This window comes from Cupressus sempervirens, chromosome 3, assembly GCF_028749045.1.
Source record: "Cupressus sempervirens isolate cs-2001-9-10 chromosome 3, ASM2874904v1, whole genome shotgun sequence".
Taxonomy (NCBI): Eukaryota; Viridiplantae; Streptophyta; class Pinopsida; order Cupressales; family Cupressaceae; genus Cupressus; species Cupressus sempervirens.
The window spans coordinates 62,020,917-62,039,583 of NC_143120.1; positions in this window are offsets into that span (position 1 = coordinate 62,020,917).

An 18,667-nucleotide genomic window follows, 5' to 3' on the forward strand; every position below is an offset into this window, starting at 1 on the left:
TATGCAGAATATGATGACATCAAAGACTATGACACTACATTCAAGATGTGGAAAACCTTATAAAAAATCTATGGAGGAGATCATAATGTCTGGAGAGCAAAAGGAGAAAGTCTAAGAGGAAAATTTGATGAGATGAAAATGGAGGAAGGTGAAAATGTTGCTCAGTATGCTGCAAGAATGAAAGAAGTAGTAAGTGCAATAAAAAGTCTAGGTGGTCAATTGGAAAAAGAAACTACAATCAGAAAATACTTGAGAACTCTACTTCCTATCTATGCTATTAGAGTTTCAGCCATCTAAGTGCTAAGGTGTGTATAAGGAAACACACTAACCATTGAAGGAATAGTGGGAAGATTTACTACATTTGAGCTATCCAATTTTGATAACTACAAACTTGACAACCTTGAATCTACTTTCAAGGCCAAGATGTCAATAAAAGACATTGAGGAGGAAACATCAAGCAAGAAGAGAAGAAAAGGGTAATATGCATCTAGTGATAGCAGCACAGATGAGGAAGATGTAGAATAGTTAGAAGCACTACTAGCCAAGAGATTTCATAGAGGCAAAGGTAAATTCAAAGGTAAGATCCCTATTATATGTTTCAATTGCAATTAAGTAGGTCATATTGCTACAAGATTTCCATAGAAGAAGAACTACAAAGAAGGAAACAAGCTTAGGAATAAGAAAGAGGATGACAACAAAGATTATAAGGAGAAAGGAAAGAGATGCTACATTGTTGAAGAAGATTATGATGAGAATGATGATGAAGTAGTCTATGTGGCCATGAATGATGAATCAAACAAAGATGAAGATGAAGCAACAACATTGGTTACCTGTATGAACAAAAATGACAATTGGATTATAGACAGTGGATGTTCACAGCACATGATAGGAGATAAAAGTGAGTTCATTACCTTTACTTGTATGATGGAAATAGTGTTAGATTTGATAAATATGCCCCATGTCAAATCAAAGGAAAAGGCTCTATTAAGCTTATAGAGAAAATTTCATGTGATAATGCATACTATGTTGAAGGATTGAACTACAACTTGTTGAGTGTAGCACAGTTAGGCAACGTAGGTTGCAAAGTTGAATTTGGAAATAAAATTGCCAAGATCTATGACATTGATGGAAATCTAATAGGAAAAGGTGAAAAAACTAGGAGAAACTTGTTTTACCTAGATATGGAAGATGCAACATGTCTTTTTCTTAGAATTGATGATGTGTGGTTGTGGCATAAAAGGTTGTGTCATGTTAACTTTGATAATCTGATTAGCATCAATGAGAAGAAGAAGGTTAGAGGGTTGCCCAAGTTGAAGAAACAATGTGCAAAAAATGTCAACTAGGGAAGATCTCTAAGTCTAGTTTCAAAAGAAAAACATACACTTCCAATGAAGTACTAGAGTTAGCTCATACAAACTTATGTGGTCTAATAGAAGTACAAAGCTACCTAGGAGATAGATACATAATGCTATTTGTAGATAATTATTCTAGGATGATGACTACTATATTTTTAAAGAAAAAATCTGATGCATTTCAAATGTTTAAGTGGTAATTGGCCAGAGTTGAGAAAGAAATAGGAAAGAACCTAAAATGCCTAAGATCAGCCAGGGAGGTGAGTTTACATCAAAAGAATTTGAAATATTTTTCAATGACAAGGGTATCAAAAGACAAACATCAACACCAAGAACTCCACCAAAAAATGGTATTTCTAAAAGAAAGAATGGGTCAATGATTGATTGTGCTAGAACCTTGATGATGGAGAAAAATGTTGCACTCAAATATTGGAGAGAAGTAAGTACTATAGTTTACACATTGAATAGAGAACAAGTCAAGAAAGGTACAAATGCAACACTTTTTGAACTATGGTATGGTCACTCACCTAATGTTAAACATTTCAAAGTATTTGGTTGTAAATGCTATATTCTCAAAGACACTAGAAATGAAAATTTTGATGCAAAGAATGATGAAGGCCTATTCGTTGGATACTCTACTAGAAGTAAGGCATACAAGTCTTTGAACACTACAACTAACAAGATTGTGGAGAGTACAAATGTAAATTTTGATGAACATGCAGAAGTTTAGGTTGATGAGTCCAAACAATCAGAGGATTATAGATCCTTTGTATACTTCTATGAAGGAATGACTATTGAAGAAAATGCTACAAATCAAGTTGGGAATCAACAAAAAACTTTAGTATCTACCGAGTCTCAGCTTGTGAATGTCGAGTTGCATTCAGAACTAGAGCTATAGAATGTACAAAATACATAATCTGATTCTAAAAATAGTACACAAGAAAGGAATGATGAATTACCTAATGACAAAGAACAAAATGATTCTGAAGCTGAAGAATCAAACATGGAAAAAAGGACAGAACCAATATTGGCCAAATATGTGAGAAGACATCACCCTATAGACCAAATCATTGGTGACAAAGATGCTAGACCAATGCCAAGGAATTGGCTCAGGAATAAATCATGTCTACTAAGCAAGGTTGAACCTAAAATAGTGAAAGATGCACTACAAGATGATGACTAGTATAAAGCCATGGAGGAAGAGATAGATTAGATTGAGAAGAAAAAAACATGGTCTCTAGTTCCTAGACTAGTTGATAAGAATGTGATTGGTACAAAATGGGTGTTCAGAAACAAACTTGATGATAAGGGTGAGATAACAAGAAACAAAGCCAAACTAGTTTGCAAAGGCTATGCACAAGAAGAATGATTGGATTATAGGAAAACATTTTCCCCTATTGCAAGAATGGAAGGAGTAAGAACATTACTTGCATATGTTGCATACATAGGTTTCAAAGTCTACCAAATGGATGTGAAGTCTACTTTTTTGAATGACATACTAGAAGAAGAAGTCTACATAGAACAATCAGAGGGATTTGTTGATGAAAAGAACAAGGGTATGGTCTACAAATTACACAAAGAACTTTATGGGTTGAAGCAAGCACCTAGAGCATGGTATAAGAGACTGCACAAATATCTTGTGAAGATTGGATTTGAGAGAATAGATGACAGTAGAAACTTGTACATCAAAGTTGAAGAAGGCAAAGACATTTTTATATAAGAAATCTTTGTTGATGACATAATTTTTGGGGGAAAATATGTTTTATGCAAAGATTTTGCAAATCAAATGAAACATAAATTTGAGATGTCAATGTTTGGAGAAATCAAATTCTTTGTTGGATTACAAGTACATCAGTTAAAGAATGGCATATTTGTGACCCAATCTAAATACATCAAGGAAGTACTCTAAACATATGGGTTAGAAGAATCAAAATTAACTAGCACACCAATGGCAATAGGTCATAAGATATCCAAGAATGATGAGTCTACTAAAGTGAATCAGACATTGTACAAATTAATGATTGGAAAATTGCAATATGTTGTACATAGTAGACCAGACATTGCATTAGCTATTGGAATAGTACCAAGATTTTTTGCAAATCCAAGAGAAAATCATTTAATGGTAGTGAAGAGAATATTGAGATACCTAAAAGGAACTAATGACTTTGGTTTGTACTACAAGAGGAGTGAAAAATATGAACTAAGAGCCTACACTGATGTAGATTGGGGAGGTAACATTGATGATAGAAAAAGTATCAGTGAAGGAGCACTTTTCTTAGAAAAAAGGTTGATTACATGGACTAGAAAAAAGAAAAGTTGCACCTCATAGTTCACTGCTGAAGCTAAATATGTGGTAGCTGCTATAAATTGCACCAATATTGTATGTATCAAACACTTGCTGGAAGGTATGAAGGAAGAAGTAACTGAGCCTATGATACTTTATTGTGACAATACAAGTTCTATCAATATATCAAAGAATCTTGTAATGCATGCTAAAACCAAGCATATTGCAATCAAGTATCATTATGTAAGAAAATTGGTGGAAGACAAATAAGTGAAGATGGAATATGTCAGCTCAAAGAAATAGATTGCTAACATCTTCACAAAGGCACTACCTAAAGATTATTTTGAGTATCTTGGAGGTAAGTTAGGGGTGATACCCCTAGGCAATGCTACTTGAAGCAAAAACAAGTATGCCGTGCATTAAATGAGCTGATTGATAAAGACATTACACATTGATGTAGAGGATGTTTACTTTGGGATTCATGCCTAAAGTAGTAGAAGTGTTGAAGCTCCAAACTAGTCACAAGAAAGGTGATAGAGAGAGAAATTGAATAAACTTGCAAAGCTACACTTGCATATTAACGATGCTAATATGTCTTTGGCATTGTTTGCAAAGAGGGAGAAGATGTTTGAAACTGATCAATAGGAGAATGATCAAGAAAAGAATCAAGAAGGAGAAATGAAAAAAAAAGTAATCAATAGTATGAGGGAGAAGATGTGAGATACTGATCAAATGAAGATAGAAGGAGAAGTTAACATAAATAATTAGAGGATTGATCAGAATAGTAGAAGATGAGCAACACAGAAGGAGAAAAGACAAAGAACAAGGAAGTAGTAACAAAGAGGGAAAAGCTAAAATAAAGCAATCAAAATAGTAGAAGGAAATGTGAAGCTACAATTACTTTTTGGCATTTGACTTACTATTCTAACCTAATAAAACTTGTGGTTGAATAGTTGGGTCTGATGGTTGACCAATTTGGTTTGCCATCAATGCCAAAGAAGGAAATTGTTGGAAATTTGATTGAATAGCTCATTGTGAAGATCAAAGAGGGAGATTGTTGCAAAGAAAGAAGATTGTTGTTTTCAATAATTGTTTTGTCATTGACATCAAACCTACTATTTTTAGGAATGACATTTTCTTATAAGATCCAAATACTATCACTTAGTTGACTAATGAAGAGGATTTGATCAACAAGATGTAACAAGAGCACCTAAGGGAAAGGTTGAGCTATGATATTGTAATGAAGTGCAAGGATCAATTAAGACAATGGTTAAATGATGTATTGATAACATACTCAAGGATACAAAGGTTGGTAACACTTAGAAACATTGGAGGAAGAAGTTGTAATAAGGTGGTATGCAAAGCTTAAACTAAGATCTTTTAGTCGGTGCCGAGCAAGTTAGTTGAAGCTAAGAAAATTCCTAGTTGGAGTCGAGTAACAAGAAATTCTAGTGTGTGCTGAGTGATCTTTAGGTGCTGAGTGAAGATCAAGTGCCGAGCATCATAAAATTCTTAGTTGATGCCGAGTAATCTTCAAGTGTCAAGCATCAAGAAAAACATAGTGGGTGTCGAGTAACACTGTATGTGCCGAGCATGAGTATTTTAATACTGTCAAGCTGCTGCATTATTTCAAATGACAAAGATTCACCAAATCTAAGCTAACATAGTGGTTACATTGAACTTTGTGAATGAGTTGGAAGATAAGGATGATGAGTTGGTGGTACAAAATCTTATGTAAGCCATTTTTGGGTGAATTCTAAAGGATTATTCAAAAAGTTTCTAGAGGAAACAAAATATTGGTTAGATGCAATGAATCCTACCTAATCCATGCAAATTAAAATTAAAGAATGGAAGAATCGAGTGGGAAAAGGAACTCCAAGACTTCTATTTAAGGAGTCATAGAGAAAGAAGCAAAGAGCTATTGATACTGTTGCTACTAAAGAACAAAGTTTGTAAAGTGGTTGAAAGGGTGTCAAGGAGGAGACATCTAGGAGAAGGAAGAGAATAGAGGCTCTGCTTCTATGAGTGGTCATGAAGAGATGATTGCACTGGTACATTGAGCATGAAGACTCAAGGAAACTAAGCTTGAAAGGAGGGCAAGCTGTCAAGAGTTGCAGAGATTAAAGGCCAGGCAAGGGTATGGGCTAAGAAGTGATATGAGATCTGCAAGATAAGTTGTATGTTGTAGTCAAGTCAAGATTTTCTAATACTCTCTAGCAATTTTATTAGATCTAAAAATCCTATGGACTTAGGTTGGCCTAACAGCCATTTGTAAATCTTTTAACAAGGTAACATTCCAAGTGAATGTTCTAAAGTCCTCTAACTAGGCCCACTTCTAATAGGATGGTTAAATCCTCTAACAAGGTCACATTTAATAGTGTGTTGTAAGCCTTTAATAGGGCAGGCCTTTCACAAGGTATCACTTTAGAAGAGTAAGAATTGAGTAGCATGTTACTGGTGGTTTTTTCCAAATTGGGTTTCCATGTAAATCACTGTGTCATGTGTTTATTTCTTATGTGTTATGCTTGCATGTTGATTTATAGTAACTTGTTGATTAGATAAGTTAAAGCGTGGATGAATGAATGGTTGAATGGGTTCACTATACTTAGTGAAAAGTTTGAATAGGACATTTGGACCTTGAATAACTAATTCACCCCGCCCCCCTCCCCCCCCCCCGCCCTCTAAGTTATTCTAAAGCATTTCTAATAGCACTATCCTCAATACCAGCTAAAGTTATTATAATCCATGATGTTAGAAATTGTTACATGTGTAAAATTGGAGAAGTAGGAGACTATGAGATTAGAGAAGAATATGAGAAGTTGTACAATGAAGGAATCTTAAAGGATGAATTCAAAGTCATTGAAAGAGAAGGGTTAACTCATGTCGTAGAATTATTAAGAAATTTCAAGATCAAATGGATTAAAGCTATTTTGAGAAGAATCCATGATATGAAGTATTGGTTACAGAATGGACCCATGGAGGTCATGAAGAAAATGATTCATAGGGTTACATGATATCCAACTCTAGAAAAGAAGAAAACCATATGATGCCTAAGTCGTGATGAAATTGAAGCAAATATAGGAGCTAAGTGGAATGGATGTGGTATGTCCATCACAAACATTTTGTAATGTCCCCTTTTTGGATGTTCTTTGGAATGCTCTTAATTTCCAATTTAAAGACTTCAAACATTCAATTTATACTTGGAATTATATAGAATTTGTAATTATCTTTAATGAAGTTCCAATCTTTAAATAATATAAATAAATTATAATTTGAGAGCTCTCCTTATTATAGTCAACTTATTATTCTTTCCTTATTAACCATTCAATCCACTTTAATTCTCCCTTTCGATGAAGTTGAAATAATAATAATAAATTTATGATTAATGAATACCAAAGAATGTTTAATCTTCACTGTTATATAGACTAACGTCGTTCAATACCTGCATGTTATACAACATAGCTGATTCCACACGGTTGACTACAAATTGTTGTTGCTTATACTAACCTTGATGCCTGGTACCTTCCTAACCCCTGTGCCAAATTTATGTCCTCCAAGTTGCTGCCTTTCTCCCTTGATCAGCGTGTGATGAGTTCAATGCACGTACAATACTCTATACTATTTGTTGGTATTAATCTGCTGTTATTTTGTATTTCCCATGTGTCGTGCTTTTCTCCTTCCTATTCCTTACTGTCTGTCCTAGCGAGTTTTGCGCAGTGTACTTTCTAACTTGGTATTGTTCCTTATTATTTTCTCCTTCGATCTCCTTGTCTTCTTAAATAGGCTGAATCGGTAGAGGCATGAATGAAAGGATGCAACTTATTGTTATTATTTTTTATGGTTTGTGTTGTTTATTAATTTTTTTATATATCGTATATATGAGAGTTTGAATATAAAAGAAGCTTATAATATAATTATATAAGAGTTATATTGAAAAGAGTATTTGTAGTTAATAATTGATATATTTTTATAAGATATTTATTATATAATTATAAGGAAAAATGATTAATATTAATTTAATCAATTTATAATTAAATTAATTTGATTATTATAATTGGACCAATTGTATCAATATTTATGTATTTAAAATATGTTTATATTATTATGAATAATAATAATGATGAAATATAATTATTATTATGAATAATTATAAATAAATAAATTATAAGTATTTATCTATATAGTTTATCGATATTCTTTCTTTTGTGAATAATCAATAATAGTATATGAATTATTTTATCCAATTATTATAGGATTCTCTTTAGGAGGGGTCATGACAGTCCACCCCTCTCGAATTTTCTTGTCCTCATGCAATAAACATTTTCATATTTGTTTCACCTTATATAACGAAATTGACTCTTAGATCCCATTCAAATTTTTACTTGTAATATTACTTCATTCTATTCTAGAAAGAGCCACACATGTAGTATGTATTTGAATGCAAAGTATACATATGAATGTATGGAGACACAAATAAAACAAGAAGCATACACATTGATACATGAAGAAACGAAGTAGACACGATGTAGACACATCATACATAACCTTGATTAGATCCTAAAATTAATAATGCATAATGACTATACTTCTTTGTTAGTCTTATAAATCCTGCAACCACAAAATAAGCATCAGTACATTCATATATATAAACTTCAAAGAAATTTGAATGATAATAAGTTAATCCAAGCCAATTCCCTGCTAAGCCCAAGAGCAAAACTTTGGCCCCCTTGGCCTTGGTGGTAGTTGTTAGGCATCCACATGAGGTGGTCTACTTAGTGGATTGCTTGTTGACTATAAAGGTTCTTGTGAAAAGGAGTCATTACTATCTTTCCCTTAACTAGCACTACAATAGGGTGTCCTAATAGCTCTCCCTTGATTGTAAACTCCATAGGAAAGTTGATAGGGTGCCCTTACTATCTTCCCTTTAACTAGTACTACAATAGGGTGTTCTCCTTTGATTGCTAACTCCATAGGAAAGTGGTAGGATTCCCTTACTATCTTCCCCTTCACTAGTACTACAATAGGGTATCATAGCAGCTCTTCCTTGATTGTAGACTCCATAGGAAGGATAGATGCCCTTATAGTCTTTCCCTTAACTAGTACTACAATAAGGTGTCTTAACAGACCTTCCTTAATTGCAGACTCCATAAGAAAGTTAAATGTGGGCTTTCCCTTAACTAATACTACAATAAGGTGTCTTAACAAACCTCCCTTAATTGCAGACCCCATAGGAAAGTTAAATATGGCCTTTCCCTTAACTAATACTACAATAAGGTGTCTTAACAGACCTCCCTTAATTGTAGACCCCATAGGAAAGTTAAATATGGCCTTTCCCTTAGCTGATACTACAATAAGGTGTCTTAAAAGACCTCCCTTAATTGCAGACCCCATAGGAAAGTTAAATATGACCTTTCCCTTAACTGATACTACAATAAGGTGTCTTAATAGACCTCCCTTAATTGTAGACCCCATAGGAAAGTTAAATATTGCCTTTCCCTTAACTGATACTACAATAAGGTGTCTTAACAGACCTTCCTTAATTGCAGACCCCATAGGAAAGTTAAATATGGTAGGGTTTCTATATAGTCTTTCCCTTAACTAGTACTACAATAAGGCATCTTATAGACCTTCCTTGATTGTAGACTCCATAGGAAAGCTACTTGAAATCCCTAAATCATTTATCAAATAATCAATTTTACACCTTTATGATTACATTAATTAAAAAAACTTACAATTTCATATTTTTCATTTATATTTCATTTTATATATATTCTGATTTCATTTCTTTGTAATTAGAATAATTGATAGTAAGTATTTAAGCTATCACAATAACAAAATATGGCAATAATAACAAACACACTTACAATTATTTCAAAATATATGAAGGAAACATATAATTTACCTCATCACCTTTATGGTTGAAGTGGCAATTTATGAGTATGATGTAATCTTCATGTCCATTTAAGGTCTTCCTCTATTCCATCCATTTGATATGAATGGTGGGTCCTCTCCTTTAGACTTCTCCCATATTGATATCTTGGTGGTTATTAGACTCCTTATGAAGCTCACTTTCTTGACTTGACATGTCTCATATGCTTGCATTGATCAAGTTTCTCGATAATGTGTAGAGTATTGCGTAAGTTTGTTCCTTGATTAGGTATGTAATGATCTTCATTTGATAAAATACCAGTTCCTTCTCCTTTACATTGTGTTCCTCATTCAACACAATTTAGCAAACAATTTGTCATTTTCTATAGTACCTTTTTGTAAATATGCCTTAACATAAATGACAATAATAGTATGAGAATATCACCTATATAAAAATAAACCAATATAGCAATTTAATTATCTTTCCTATTCAATGTTTATTATCAACTCTATTTAATATATAATATTAATTTTCACATTATCAAGTTAATTTTGACATTCCTATTATAAGCATTTCAATTATTATTATTTGCATATAATGTCACATATCTCTCATAATTACAATATCCCTAAATAATGTCAAAAGGGAATCAAATATATCTACTTTTCTTAAATCCGATTTCTTATGTATGGATATATGTTTAACTTATTATAATCCTCCTTTTCTTAAGTATTGTTGCTATCGATTGATCAATGGCCGAGTAACTATTAAATACGTTGACTTGATGGATTAAGGTTGTATGTATATCTACATTTTACATGTCTGAGCATCTTATACAACTGTTCTGTAGCATTGCTGATGCAAAATTGTCCTACAACATAACTGATGAAAGAAGCTAGAACCTCCATTGTAGCCAATGGAAGTTGCAGGGAAATGCTATGGTGGTTGTTGATAAAATTACTTACAGATATATGATATCATATGCCGAGTGTGTTGTAAAGTTTCCAACGCTGAAAAATGTGCCCTTTGTTGATAAATATATCTACTGATTTGTGGTCTTAAACAAATGATTTAATAATATTTCATTGGTCCATATATAATTTGAATGCTTTATGGATTAGAACTCATAGGTTTGATCTCTATGTAAGGTTCTCCTCTTAACTGGCAACTGTAATTTTTTATTTTTTATTTTTTGAATGCTCAATCTCTTTACTAATTTCTTGTTTCCCTATACTTTTCTCCATAAGTCTATTACTTTCAAATAAAAGTAGATAAGTCCCAAAATGATAACAAGTACCTAATGTTCAGAGATCTTTTTGGTTGAATAATATGAACCTACTTCTTTCATCTAAGATTTAATACCTATAATTTTCAATGGTTATCAATTTCAAGCAGTTGGTTGTAATCACAATTAAAACAATTATGCATATATATTCCTCACAGGATGGTAGGAAAGTCTGGCTCTGATACCACTTGTAATGTCCTCTTTTTGGATGTTCTTTGGAATGCTCTTTATTTCCAATTTAAAGACTTCAAACATTCAATTTATACTTGGAATTATATAGAATTTGTAATTATCTTTAATGAAGTTCCAATCTTTAAATAATATAAATAAATTATAATTCGAGAGCTCTCCTTATTATAGTCAACTTATTATTCTTTCCTTATTAACCATTCAATCCACTTTAATTCTCCCTTTCGATGAAGTTGAAATAATAGTAATAAATTTATGATTAATGAATACCAAAGAATGTTTAAGCTTCACCATTATACAGACTGACATCGCTCAATACTTGCATGTTACACAACATAGCTGATTCCGCACGGTTGACTACGAATTGCTATTGCTTATACTAACCTTGATGCCTAGTACTTTCTTGACCCCTGCGCCAAATCCATGTCCTCCAAGTTGCTACCTTTCTCCCTTGATCAGCGTGTGACAAGTTCAATGCACGTACAATATTCTATACTGTTTGTTGGTATTAATCTGGTGTTATTTTATATTGCCCACGTGTCGTTCTTTTCTCCTTCCTATTCCTTACTGTCTGTCCTGGCGAGTTTTGCGCAATGTACTTTCTAACTTGGCATTGTTCCTTATTATTTTCTCCTTTGATCTCCTTGCCTTCTTAAATAGGCTGAATCGGTAGAGGCATGAATGAAACGATGCAACTTATTGTTATTATTTTTTATGGTTTGTGTTGTTTATTAAATTGTTATATATCGTATATATGAGAGTTTGAATATAAAAGGAGCTTATAATATAATTATATAAGAGTTATATTGAAAAGAGTATTTGTAGTTAATAATTGATATATTTTTATAAGATATTTATTATATAATTATAAGGAAAAATGATCAATATTAATTTAATCAATTTATAATTAAATTAATTTAATTATTATAATTGAACCAATTGTATCAATATTTATGTATTTAAAATATGTTTATATTATTATGAATAATAATAATGATGAAATATAATTATTATTATGAATAATTATAAATAAATGAATTATAAGTATTTATCTATATAGTTTATCGATATTCTTTCTTTTGTGAATAATCGATAATAGTATATGAATTATTTTATCCAATTATTATATGATTCTCTTTAGGAGGGGTCATGACACATTTCTAACCCACTAATCAAATTTGCAGTGAGTCATAGCTCACAAATTCTATCAATCAAGCAAATTGAATTGTGTGCCATGCATGGTTGTGGATCAAGCATGGAAGATAGTGATGAAAGATCATGAATATTATCTTGTCAAGATACAAATTAATTCATATTACATAGGCCTTAGTCATGCAACTCTTGGTCTTCTACCTATGCATTTACAAAATCTATATTTACCATAAAGTATATATCATCAAAATAATTATCTACAACTGACTTAGGTATCCTCATTTAGTTCTTCATATTATTCTTCAATTCCTCAAAATAGTTATCCATAATTGCTTCAAATTTTCTCCCAATTGGCTTATTACATCATTTATTTGTTCCATTTTTGGTCTACTTATATCACATGGTATGGTGCTGATGGTGGGGAATGAATTTTGCACTTAGAAGAATATGCAAACAAGTAGGGAACCAAACTTACATGATGCATTCTTCACTTTTCTTATTGCTCCAATATTTTTTGACAATTGTTGTAGTTGTAGCTTAATAATATCATGACTAAGATCTTTCTTCATAATTTTGTATTTGAGGTCCATTGTAATACAAGGTACATTGTTTAGTTAGCTTAACTAATTAAATTTGTGTAAAATCACACATACTGCAAACTCAATGACTGGGCCTTTGATTTCATCGATCGATATTCCATGACCATTCCACTTTTCCTTCATTTGTTTCTTGACAACATCCCTTGTGGTACTTCTCATTTTCTTAGGTCTATCCAAGGTAGGATAACTAGTAACTCGACACATGATAGCCTTGTTAGTCTTGATTGGTCCACCTTCTAACCATATCTTCATGTCATGTACTTGGCTTAATACAATCTTTATCCACTCAACTTTGAAAACCTTTGGAAAGGTTAGGGCATAGGTCAACCCTTTCATGTAAAAAATATTATACTAATCCTTCAACACTCCATTATCACACAATTTATCAACTGCTACATGATTTTCACAATCTCTAATTTCTCCAACTTTACACATAAAGCATGATCATACATCCTGAATTATTAATACCTTTGGTGGAATTGATGATAAGGAACCAAATTCATCACCAAACAATGCAATATTTGGATATTCTTTGAAATTTGGTGGACACTGACCATTCCTCACAATCTATACATTTCTCTCCTTTAACATTTCCTTGACAACCACAAATGCAAAATATGCCATAACAAAACTAGGGTTTTGAACAATTTTGCTTATATGATTTTTGAAAATAACTTACTTGGCACTAAAAAATGTAACTTACCATGTTCTTCCAATTCACCAATGACACATTGTGATTCACTTGTTGTGTCGCTGAAATCATCTTGTGCATTAACAATTGCTTGGTGAAATGAAAATGAATATATATCAAAATTTGATATATAACTTCAATCTGTCTATGTAGGTATGAAATAACTACATTTGCACTCTGGTAAGTGCATAACAGCTATCTCAGCCTTCACAAGTTGTGTTCACTCTTTATTTCATTCAAATACTTGGTCATTATCACCTTGCTTGTTCAATACCAATTTGTTTAGCCAATACATCAGCTTGATCAATGTAAGCTCATGGTCTATATTGCAATGCTTGGTCAATATAGACTATATTACTAATGCTTGACACTTTATAGTATAACTTATTCTATTTCTCAATACTTCTCTTAGATTTGTCCTACTACATCTTGTTTTGTGTTGTGGAGCCTAATCAGATTTAGAGGTTTGTTCAACATAATTTCTCCTTAGATTATTTCCATGGGGGTTTGGGGGCAGCATCCCCAAGACTAGATCAAGGGGCAGCACCCTTTGTGCTATTTTCATTAGTGTCAGCTAATATTTTTTCTATTGGAGAACTTATTCTAGTCCCAATTTTGTAAAAGACAAAATTCTATATAAAAAGACTTAGGGTTGGAGATTTCAGAATGTATGGTGATATTGTAGCTTCTTGTAGTAGTATTGAGCTATAAGGGATTGTAAGAATTTTCCTTAGGAAAAAATTCACCCAAGATCAAGGAACCCAAGCACAAGCACAAAATAGACTAGAGTATGATCAGAATGACAATATAGTATTCAATTGATTATACAAGTACACTAGGAGTGCCTGTATATAAAGGTCTCTAAGATGCATCTAGAATACCTAAGAGTTAGGAACATGATAGGTCTTACAACTAGGCACATGTCCACCAAGTGTGGATTATCCTTCGTTAAGCACAGGAGTAAGTGCAATGATGAGAGGATAATTCTACAAAGGTGTAGCACAAAAAAATGTTGTAGACACCATGTTCTTAATTAAGAGTGCAAATAACTATGTTGTCTACATGAAAACTCAGTTAATTATGCAAACTTCAGTGTTGTAGACACCTTGTGCTGAATTGGAGTTTCTTACTTCTGGGTGACCGTAAGAAGTTAGGTCATAATTTTGCAGAAGTCAAATCCGCAGAATTGTACTTCTCAAAAATAGGTACCCAATTTTTTAAAAATCGGGTACCCGTTTCTAAAATTAAGCTTCGCGCACCCGAGCCAAATTTTAAAAATCGGGTACCCGATATTGAAAATTGGATCGAGTGGCTGAGCCACTCAAATATCGGGCACCCGCCCTTTTACAAATTGGGTACCCGAGTTTTAAAAAATTGGGTACCCGATTGCTTACAAATCGGGTACCCGATTGCTTACAAATTGGGTACCTGATTTGTAAAAGTTTATATAACCACTTTTTTGGTATTTTTGTGGTCATTTTCATGACCTCAAAAATAGGAGCCCGATTAGAGACGCATACAGGAGCCCAATTTTCATGACCATCATTCCAAGAATGAAGATGCATTATTCCAAGTGATAAACCCATTTCTATCATAAATCAACTCCTCCATCCAAAAAATTAGTAATAAAAAATCCTTACATCAAGTAATCAATGGAGGGCTCATAAAATTGATGAAGTGATCAATTGATCCCCAAGGGGAGATAAGAATCTCATTAAAAATTAGAGACATGACACTCCTAAATACATATCATACAAAAAAATTATTGCCAAGGTCTTAGCCTCTGGACTAGAAGATATCCTACCCAAGATCATTAACCCTACACAAAAGTGTTTTGTTAAGGATATTTATGCATATTGGAGAACTTGATAACCTATTGGAAGACTTTGAATTGAGAAACATTTCTAGGATAGAGTGTAGGCATGCTCAAGTAATTGATTATGAAAATGTCTACAAAAGGGTGGAATGAAGTTTCACTGTGATGATGTTGCAAGCCCTCCATCTAATCTTAAATGTCAAATGGTGTACTCTCTTATGATTGGTGTCAGGGTTTTAGTAAAGAAATTAATGGGGTTAGATCATAATTTTTAGGACTCTCTAGATCAATTATGAAAGGGTGTCCTCTTCCATCCTCTTTATTTTTTATTGTTGAACATTGACTCATTACATTATCTCCCTAGAGATAACTAGTTGTCTCTAAAAGTTAGAGGATCTACTCTCCAAATAATTAATAAGAATATCTAACGTACATAATTTGTTGATAATATATTTGTATTCTTTTTAAGCTAGAAGAGTGCAACATGAGTCATTTAATGATCAAATTGGACCTTTTTTCTTTGTATCAGGTAGTAAGATTTATGTCTCTACATCTACCTTATTGGGGCTAAATATTGAGTCCCCTACCTTGTGTAGTAAATATGGTATTGGATGGAGATTTCATAATTAAGTGGTTATGTACCTAGGGATTCCATTTGTAGTAAACCCTAACATATAAATGAAATGTGTCTTTATATCAACAAGAAAATCTTTGGAAAACTCAACAACTAGAACTCTAATTATCTCACTTTGGTTGGTAGAATTCAAGTATGTTAAAAGATTCTCTCCTTGAATATTGGGTGTAAGTTTCTCTTCTTCCTGCTCATTTTATTTAAATCAATTTGGTCTTCTATATAAATCTATTAGGAACATTTTGTGGATAGCCAAGGGATTACTCCGGTAATAAAATGGATAGCCAAAGCTTCATAAGGTAATGAATTATGGATTATGATTAGAATTAGGATTATTATATGGTTAGGGATAGGGTTCACATGTATTAGTTCATTACCTGACATGATCTACATTTATAGTTTGCATTAAAAAGCGGATAATAGTTAGGATTCAAACTACAATCATAAATATTTTTTAATCAAATCATAATTCTATCTCTAAGCTTTCATTAGATAATTGCAACCTTAACTCTCATCTTAATGCTATCTATTATATATCCTATAAACAATAGGACCATAATAAATATCCAAAATAGGTAAATATAATTTTAACTAAAACCATAACCCTAGGTAAGTTCCCTAACATTAAAGGATCGCAATCATTATAATAATCTTAAGCTTAGCCATCATGAAAACTGTTAACATAACAAAATTGTAAACCATAACCTTGTCATAATCTTAACTTTGTTTCATCCCGAGACATGTTCACATTTATAATTCATAATGAGTTCATACAATCCCCTAGTGTCACAAAATAAGTGTACATGAAAGCAAAATTAGCTTGGTGGCTCCTATTTTAAGAAAAGAAACCTTGAACTAACCTAGATATTTTTTTTTGGACTATTATTTTATGATTAGACTTAAAAATTTAGTATTTAATGTTTAATTTGACTTAAGTTTTTAAATTTATTTATTTAATTGATATGATTTTAATAAAGATATGTGCATTTATATAGATCTAGTTGATAAATTTTAGATTTAAATTTTATTAAATAGTAATTTTGTCATGTATTATGTTGCAATGTATTTTTGTTATGTTTTATGTTTTATGTTGTTTAAATATATATGCAGATTATGTTTGATGGACCCACCACCGCCCCCTCCCCCTCCTATACCCCCACCTTCGCCCCCTTCATCTCCACCTCCACCTCCACCTCCACCTCCACCTCCACCACCCACCATAGATGAGCTCCGTGAGACCATGAGGCGTAACCTCAATGACCTCATGAGTGATAAAGAGGCTATCCAATGTGAGAGGCACCCCCCCCTCACCTACTATGTCTATTAGATAGCATGCAAGGCATGGTTGACTCAATCCATCATTTTGATTTAGACATCGATTCATTTAGATCATGGAGGAAAAGCATGTGTGCCTTTTACTTTGATGGCTTATCATACAAAGAGGTTTATAACCTGCATATAGGCAAAGGGAATTTTCAACATTATTTTGTAAACCCTAAGATGGGTGAACCAATTAGTGGTAAGAAGCCTCACATTTCCATTACGTGGTGTACACATCCACGCATAGCAGCACATTTTTGGGAGTGGTGGTGGATGGTATTTGACCATCCACCACACACTAACCATGAGGTGCCCATGTACCATCATCGTCTACTTGATGACATGTCAATTTTTTCTTAGGTTCCACACATCTAACTAGCCAATACTCAGTCTGTTCATCATTATCACTAGGTGCAATAACAACATAAACATGTCCTACAAGATAAGGTAAAGTATAGAAACACTTTAATCACATGAGTGTACATATGCAAATTATATAAATTGAAGCATGAGATCGCAAAAAAATCTAATTAAATTGTGCATACCAAGTTCTATGAGGTCTGAAATATGATCATAGTCTTCTAATGAAAAAGTAACATTTTGGCCTTCATTTACTATATCATCTTCAAAATGTGTGTCAGTAGGTGCTAATGATCTTTGTTGCCAATCTTCAACCCATTCTGTATTCTTACATTCTTCCCATTCACTTGCAAGACAAAATTGACAAAAACAAGCAAGCTCCCTAATCCATATAGTCCAAGTGTTAGAATCTGAACTCCTAAATGAATACCATTTAGCTGAACCACTAATTGTATCACAATCATATCTTGAAGGGATATTATTTTCTTCAACTAAGTAGAAGAAATGTTTTATTGTAGAGTTTTGACTTGATCCCGTGTATAAATATTTGTTACACCATTCGACAATCTCATGTGTATTTTTGAATTTAGCTTTTTCCTCAAATTTTAATTGCTCTCTACTAAGGGCTCTCTTCACACATGCATTAGCACCATCATGTTCTCCTTTACCATGTCCAGCCTCAAAAAAACTCCACACATGTTGGATGTTAGTTTGCTTATGTGTCCTACTCAACCAATAGAACATTCTAGCATTCTTGAATTCTCCTGTACAATTATCTGACCATATCCAATGTTGTGTCATTTGAATTTGTCTCTCTTTTAAATTATCATAAAAGACCTTGAAACAATATTGGACAAACTCAGATGAATGGAGTTTATTATCACTTAAATAAAAATGGTACTCTCTCAATATTTTTCGATCGTCCTTTGTACTATCAGGTGCATGCCTATAAACTATATGAACATAAATTGTTACTTGCACTGAATTGTAATATTGTGGTTGTACCTCTTCTTGCGGTGCAAGCGTGTAGTTCTATGCAAAGTCAACAACTAAAAGTATAGTACCAATTGGAAATGTATTCTTACATATGCGAAATTGTCCATCAAGTCATCTAGAATA